Source organism: Rutidosis leptorrhynchoides, chromosome 10, assembly GCF_046630445.1.
Source record: "Rutidosis leptorrhynchoides isolate AG116_Rl617_1_P2 chromosome 10, CSIRO_AGI_Rlap_v1, whole genome shotgun sequence".
NCBI classification, from domain to species: Eukaryota; Viridiplantae; Streptophyta; class Magnoliopsida; order Asterales; family Asteraceae; genus Rutidosis; species Rutidosis leptorrhynchoides.
The window spans coordinates 355,838,738-355,847,748 of NC_092342.1; positions in this window are offsets into that span (position 1 = coordinate 355,838,738).

Consider the following 9,011-nt stretch of genomic DNA (forward strand, 5'->3'; position numbering starts at 1 on the left):
ACTAATTATCAACTCTATGTTTTCAAGTTTTTGACAAGTGTTTTTGGTCGACCTGGTCCATACTTAAAATGAGTTTCAGGTTTTACCTAAGGTTCTCATTATGTCACATGTATTGAACTTGTGAATTTGGTCTGCTTTATGAATTAAACCAAATAATTGTTTGTCTTTGTGTTAATTAAGCTTGTAATTTATGGTATATATATGTAGCAGTCTAGAACCTCTCTCTAAGTTGTGTTAATTTGTTGTGGATTGGTGGCATTGTGATCTACTTATTTGAATCGTCAAATGTTTGATTTTTGTGCAATCAAATTATTTCAGGAGCAAGTTTCTTACGAGACAGGGTTCCGGTCTCAAAGAAGAAAAATAAGGAAACCATGAATGAACAAATCAAACAAACAACAACTAGTGGTCTCATAACATATGTGAATGAAGAATATGATGATCGGAGGAAAGAATGCTTGAAGATTTTCAGAGATAATCTTGATAGTCAAACTCTCAAGTTTGCAGATAACGAGGAGATAATAGAAGCAAAGAACAATAGTGAAGTGGGCCAGGGCCAGAAAGAAAATTATATGCAAGAATGCATGAATTTCTTGAAGGCGAAGATGGATGATGTCATGAATCTTGGGGTTCAAGCGTTGGATCTAAGGTTATCATTTGGTGAGATTGAGCTTCTTGAAGAGAATCTAGAGTTGATAAGAGACAGATAGGTGACCTTGAACATGTAGAAATTGTGTCGGTCACCAATTCAGATGCTGTTATAAAAGGACGGTTGTCACGCTTTTTTTGTTAAAGAGAGATTCACCGTTACCCGGATTTCCTACCCCCATATTCTTGCCTTGACTTAATTGTTTTATGTTGAAACTTGTCATTTTTAGTGGGGGTTAAAACAGGCTGCAGGTCAGGTTGGGCTGAACTTTTTCTGGCCAGAAGTTTAGTTTTTATTTTTTATTTTTTTTTTGCTATATAGTTGAAGCATTAGTTATTTTGAAATAAATAGCTGAATCTGAATCTTTATGCAAATACGAAGTACTAATATGAACTGTTTAGGAACATTCAAGTACACTTGGGGAGACTTTCAACCATTTGCCCCATTTACTTTGTAGATAAAATATTCTTACCCTTTGGATCATAATATACTGTATTATAGTGCTAATGCCACTAGATAGCAATTAAGACTTGCTAATGTCACTGTGTGGTAGTTCATTTGATTGAGATCAATGAAAATCGTAAGTAAATGCCTTGAATTTGAATGATTTGCCTCTACTGTTAGAGGCTTTGGAGGCCCTTTTGTGGTTCCTTTCATCCGGTCGTGACGTCATACTATCTAACTTATCAATACGAACACCTTTACCACTACGATTTGGAAAGGAATAAGTCAAAGACTTTAGAAGATTTATCGCTAATATGAGTACCCGAAGACGGTGAAATCAACCCCTTATCCGCCAAAGCTTGAAAAAAATCTTTATGATTTGTAGCAGGCGAAACCGCCACACGACCCTCTCACACCTCGGGAACGGCCTTGGAAAAAGTCACCTTGTTCTTGCCTTTTTGGTTCTCTTATCTAAAGAAACAATATCACCTACATGGGCAAATCAGGGTTAAATCAATAACCCCCCTAACATCTTTAACCAAAGAACAAGCATTTCCAGTAGCATCATCCGAATTCGGCATCGAATTCAAATTAAAACGATTAGCTCCAACGACCCCGTTCGAGCCAGAAGAACATTCTGAAACCGAGACCGAAGTCAAAAGAACATTCTGAATTAATAATCCCCCTAACATCTTTAACCAAAGAACAAGCATTTCCAGTAGCATCATCTGAATTCGGCATCGAATTCAAATTAATACGATTAGCTCCACGACCCCGTTCGATCCAGAAGAACATTCTAAAACCGAGACCGAAGCATCCAAAGCACCAAGAGTCCCGAATTGTAGTTCGCCTTCAACTGCACCATCTTCCCCGGAGTCGTCCATATCATCGAACACATTTTGAGGATGAGCATTATTCACATCAACCCTTGGATCCCTGTCTACGGCGCCACTGTCCTTAACACCCGATGGAACCCCGTCAACTCCGCCAACTCCATTGTCATTCAAAGCATCGGCCACAAACTCCGCATGATGTCCATAATAAGGATTCGATTTTCTCTTTGACGATTTTTATTTTTATTAATAACTAGTGGAGAACCTGCGAATTCGCGGGACTATGTGAGTGTTTATAAAGAAATAATATTTATGATTATTGTATTTAATGTAAGTAGTTATGTTAGTTGTTCTGTATCCAATATATGTACTTAAAATTTAAAAACCAACCATTTATGTCTCTAAAAAACTTTAAAAGTTGAACATAGTATAAAATACTTAAACAGTTATTGTAGACATATAAAAAGCATTGATAATGAATACTATAAACATATTTATTATAAAAAAAATCTAGAAGCAAATGTAGTTATTGAAATGCAACATAAAAACAAATAGAAAAGTTTGTTTGAGGCGTTTGCCTCGTGTGGTTGCACAATCAGACCACGTTTATTGTAGCACGAGTATTGCGTGTTAGTAGTGATAATGTGTGGTTGCACAATCAGACCACGTTTATTGAGTATCGTAGCATGAGTATTGTTTTAGTAGTGATAATTTGCTTTCACGAGTAATGTTTATAATCAATGTAAAAAAAGACATAAGATGGTCATATTTTGTTAATTGGAATCGAAGTATTTATAAATGTGTTAAAGTAACACGTTTATCATCTAAGATTTGCCTTGCTTGAGGCCCCCCTCCAATTAAAAGTTTGTTTTGAAGTTACTAACGGAGGCTGGCGATGGATCTGATCTACAGAAGGTGGTTGATAAATGAATACTGTAACACACAAATGAAAACGCTCATAATTGAAAACTATAACATACAACATACAACACACAAGACATGATCGTAACAGTGCTAACTACCAAAAATAAGTTTTTAAGTACATTGACTAATACCAACTAACTTATGGGAACATGTATTCAGATGTTGTGACTCTTGGGATCGGTGTCTTTGTTAACCAACTTTGAAAAAGAGATTTTGAGAATTCTAAAAAATGACCGAGTTAAAGAAGCTTACAACAACGGAAGTCAAACCGTGTCTTTATAGTTAGTTCATAAAAGCCACAATGCTTTCTTCAAGTTCATTAATGGCCACCATCTGTGAAATGTTTAGTTGGAAGATAGTTAACAAAATGTGACATTAAGTTCCATCAGCCACAATTAAAATACGATAAGAGCCCTAAAATAAAATAGGGAAAAATCATCGCTGCATATGTATGTCACTTTTTGTCTACAACTCATTTTTTACTGAAAATTGAGAAGTAAAAGGATATGGATTCTTCTATTCAGGTGTAACTAACCCCTTGTCTGATTTTCAATGAACTAAATATGTTGTTTTTTATGTAATTTTTGTAGCCAAGAAAGCTACATGGACTTGCAGCCATGTTAAGCCCAAATAAATAACATAAAATCTACAAAGTGTTTTATTTTAGAAGCAAAAAACCACAACATGATAGATAAACACACACAGTCCAAGTTAAAAACGAACAATTACTCGACCCACCCATTTTGTAACCTTTAGTTAAACAACAACAACAACAACAACAACAACAAATTATAACACTAATAAAGAAAAGAATGTAAAAGATGAATGAGATTACCTGTAATCAAATTAGTGATGAAGAATCTCCAATGCACCTGGAATTCAGCATGATTAAGGCTAAACCTATACAACTATTATGACATTAAAAAAAAAAATTTCCGATCGTTAGGTTGCTGATCGTCAAATATATTGTTAGAATACATTTGAGCTTCATAAATTAAACGACATCCAAAACATATGTTACGACTCGGTCACGACCATTGACATAACCTTTAAGGTAGTAGTTATCTTGAAAGCTCGACCTTTCATCAGGGTATGGAGATGGAATTGGCCATGGTTTACCAAGGAACATGCATCCTGAAAGAAAATTTGTCTTGAAATATTTGTGCCAACCACCCAATAAATGCATCCACTTGTCTACCATTGCTAAAAATGATTAAAACCTTAGGAAAAAGTAATCATATCCAAGGTGGATTTACTGATAAAGAGTCATTATGTTTATAAAAAGGGTTTTATGTTCGAACATATCCAAATGAACATTTTAGAGGTGGCCATGAAAACGGACACTTAACTTGTAGTGCAAGCACAATGAAAACCCAAAAAAAAAAACCTATTCGATAACATTAAGTACGTGATAGCATAACCACAACTAAAAAGAAAAAGTTAAAAACATTGACAACCAACACAAGTACTATAGCATTCAACCCACTCCTATGTAATACAGTGTCTTATTATACAAAAAGTATGGCCACACAACCGCAGATCGGCAACACAAATTACAAAATAAATAGGATAAAAGAAATTGCTTACCTCGAAATAAGCTAATACAAAAATATGAAGATAACCTACAATAAATAACAAACACGATAAGCAAATCAACAAAAGGAACCCAATTCAATAATAAAATGAGAAACAAAATGATAAGAACATGAGAACATGATAACAACACCTTAACAACATAACAAAACACATTTTCCAGCCAAGCCACAACACTAAAAAAATGGACATCAACTCCAAACAACTACTCATTATCAACATACACTAAAAGAAAGGACCAGTAGTACGCACCTGTCAACAAATACGCGAAGTAAAAACAATGAATCCCTTATAACTACAGAATCCGAATATATTCAAGCGACCTACAACAAATATGAAAATTAAAGAAGCTATTAAACGTAAAAAACTTGATTAAACAACAAGCTAAAGAACACGATATTTAAAAAACTAAGAATCTGTCAATAAGCCAACAGATACAGAAATGTAACAGCAAGACAAAATCGTGTTAAAAAATAAAAGACAGAAAACCAAAGGTTATAAGAATAAGGTTGACCCAAACTATACATACAAATAAACTGGCTTATAGAACTGCACATTTAATAAGCGTGTAAAGAATATGAAAATAATCTGGCTTTCAAAAGCGTATAAAATTAAGATTTTTACCTGACCCTCACCATGCCGAATCTCAGAATAATTTATTAATTGCATAAGCAAACATCCCCCGAAGCTATTAAAATCCCTGAAGCTATTGAAAATCCGAGGGGTGGTACATGCTGAAAAGTAGCAACAAATGGAAAAGAGGACATTATCATAAAATTTCAAAATTATGAAAATAACATAGGAAGTTAGTTACCTGCTTTCAAAAAGAAAAAAATGTAAAAAATGAATTCGTTGTAATTTCCAATCTATGAAAATATGTATACGACATTAGTTACCTGCTTTCAAAAAGAGAGAAGATATAAATAATGATCTCACTCTTTATCAAATTTTACATTAGCAATGGCTTCTTCAGCTTGCTAGTTTCTATCAGAACACGCCTAATATTATATCCCTACATCCATAACTATGAACCACGAAAAGAAAAAAAAAGCAAGAGTATAAAATTGAGTGAATTACAATGACTTAATACGTAGGAGCAAAGAAAATGAATGGTGTCAGCATGAACTTGGAGACATGTTTCTTTCATTCTGCTGCTCTTTGCTACCTTGATATCGGCAAAGCTGCTCCACTGCGGCTATGATCTGGGGTAGTTGGACCACAGTTCATTCCTGTAGAGTCCCTGCATATAGAGGTGGCATATCTTGTGAAACAATAATAATGAAAATCAACAATAAACTATTTTTATTTGGATCTGAAGCTAAATATGGACTTTGAAGAAATCAACAATAATGAAAATCAGAAGATACCCATGTTCCATTTATTTCGATCATCATCAACAGCAGCAACAATCTCTACACAACAAAAATTACAAACATGTTAAAAAGAATAAAAATTACAAAACCCTAATTCGTATAATAATCAGAGATCTAAGAAACAACCCTAATTTGAAAAAAATGACAAAATTACGTACCCTAAAATTCAAAATCGTATACCTCTTAATCGTATAACTCTTCGAAATCGTAACCACAAAATCATCAACCTTTAATCCTGAGTGTTCAAGATTCCTATATTACTTTGACGAATCAAGAATCTTGTTCTTGATTTGATATGATTTTCAATCAATTATCCAACAACCTACTTTATTTTTTATTTTGATCGAAGAACAATATAAGAAATACTCACCCGCGGATAGTGTAATCTGATTTCTTCGATTGAAATGCAATAACAACAAAATGCCAAAATTAAGACGATATAAATGAATAATACTAAAAAGATTCTTCGATAACAATTAATCAGTCTACAGGGACACATTGAAATCAATATCAACACCGACTTCATGAAATCTAATAGCTGCAAGATCATATTCTCTAATACCACAATTCAAATTTGTATAAAACATAATGTTGATTTATATAAAAGAAATATATAATCAGCTTGAAATTGAAGAAAACAAACACATATCGTCACTATTATTGTGCCACAATCTTTCTTTTTGCTTCGAGCGTGATTTCCCCTTCTCCGCACTCAAGTAGCTTTCTCTAAATTTTACATACAAAATTGTCATCAACTTCCATACTCAATGTATATATCTCTATTTAGTACATATTTAAATAGATTTAATCTAAATTGTAAACAAAATTAAAAATGGACCTCTATCAGATATGGTATCAATCTCTTCCTGTTTTCTTTTTAACTCCCTAGCATAGTGATCAGCCTCACTTTTTGTCGACAAATACCTATTAAACACATAATTAAAAGGATGAAGAGACTACACTTTTGACTTTTAGTCAAACTGAATTGTAAAATCAGTAAGTTCGACCTAAAATGTCAACTTCCATAACCTAAGAACGCAGACATGCAATTTCCTTCATCAACTATTTGGTCATGAAGCTAACAAATTAAACTTAATAGATGAATTTTACCCTCTGAGGCCCATGGAAATAGCACCAGCAGCAACTTTGGCGATTCCGCCTACATTGTACGATCCATCTTCAATGAAGCAAAAAACTATAAGAAACCTGAGAGAGAAACGTAAAACACAAAAAATCGGGAAATAAGAGAAACAAATCTAAAAACAAAACAGTAGCTGACAATCTGACATACCATTTCCATGTAAAAGATCAGAACTGCAACAGCTAACAAAAGATCAGCACTGACATACCATTTCTATTTTTGTTTCACACTCTATCTGTAACACACATATTGATCATCATCGCCTTTTTTTTAAACTTAACATACAACATATTTGAGAACAAAGAACATATTTGAGTAAAACAGTTAGCAAACTAACTGAGGCTCAAATTGAAGTATAGACTCAATTAACAAAGAATGAAACTGTATGGCTGCAACCTGCAGATTGCCTCGCCAACATACTTTTATTTTTTATTTTTTATAATTAACCAATAACACTCAAATGAATCATCATTGCCTCTTTTTTTATTATTTCATATAATACATCTGATCAGGACACGGAAATGAAAGCAACAGAAAAATAACCATCATTGAAGCTAAAAAAGGGTGAGACCGAAGGATTGAACCGTAATCGCATAAACCCAACAGAAAATTAAACTATAATCCGTCTCCCATATTATATACTCATCAACATAAAACCAACAAACTGCAAATCCTATCTATATAAAATTAGAATTTTTACCTTTGCAACTTGCAAGTAACCAATATTTAAAATCATAATTGCTACCTTCAACCCTATTCAACTAAATGAAGATTAATCTCAGGGTGGTGGCTACAATTGATCCGTGAAAACATCGACAAACCTTAATTTCCAACAATAATCGAAGAAACCAAAAAGGTTTATGAGAGTAAATGAGTGAAATCAACCGATTAAACCCTAACTGTATAATTCGTCTCCCAATTCACAACAGATTGAAAACCTTAATTAACACGTAAACGATCTAATTAAACCCTAATTGCCGATTGATCTAACCTGTTTAACATATTTGATTCTAATCGCCGGTATTAGATTCGAACGACATCCATCTAAATTGATGATGGTGTTGTTTGAAGGAGATTGGAGATGGTATGAGAAGGTTTGTTTGAATCGTGGCAGCCCTTGTGGATTGCAAATGAACTGTTCTGGTGAAACCCTATTTTTATTGGCGACTTCCGCTTTTTTTTAACTAAACAGGGTTAGTTTAGTCCGTTTAGCTGTGAATCTTTCCCATATCACGTGATTTGAGATTTTTTTTTTGAAATAAAAGGCTGTGATTAGATGATTAGAAATTAATGGATGGCTAGGATTGAAAGTTGATGGGATTTGTCACTCAATTGTGTGTTTACTTTAAGTATAAGAGAGATTTATTTTCCTTCTCCTTTTTTCTCTTTATTTTTTCTTTATTTTTAAAATTCTTGTTTTATACTAACCAAATAAAATAACCAATTTTTTAAAAACTTATCTTTCTTTTTCATTTTTATATTTTTTTCTTCTCGTTTATATAAAGAGCCGTATACATCAAAGTTATATATGAAGCAGAATAATAAAAAAAAACTCATATTATTGTTGCATTCATATATCCACATACAATATCACTTTAACAATAAATTTACAGTAGCAAGCATGTTAAACAAATCTGTTTCGTCTCAGTTTCGTACAAGGAATATGTTGAATATGTTTAAGGCTCGTACAAGGAATATGTTGAATATGTTTAAGACTGTTAATAAATGTGCATACGAAATTGAAAACGAGTAATATAATTGAATCAAATATTAGAAAGAACAATTATATCATCATATATGAAACAAATTAACATATCATGCAAATTGAAATATAAATACGATCAAACCGGTATGCTGCATAGATTTCCGATTTGTGTCTTTTCTACGACCAAAAAGCTTGGTATGCGTGTAGGTGATAGAGTGAAACATAATATAACTAATTGGCATAGCTTATAGTCAACCACTTATATACAACATATGAGTTCTTTATCACTTCTATCCGGGACAAGTTCAACTTCTTTTAAAATTTGCATTAAACTGGCAACTTTGAGACG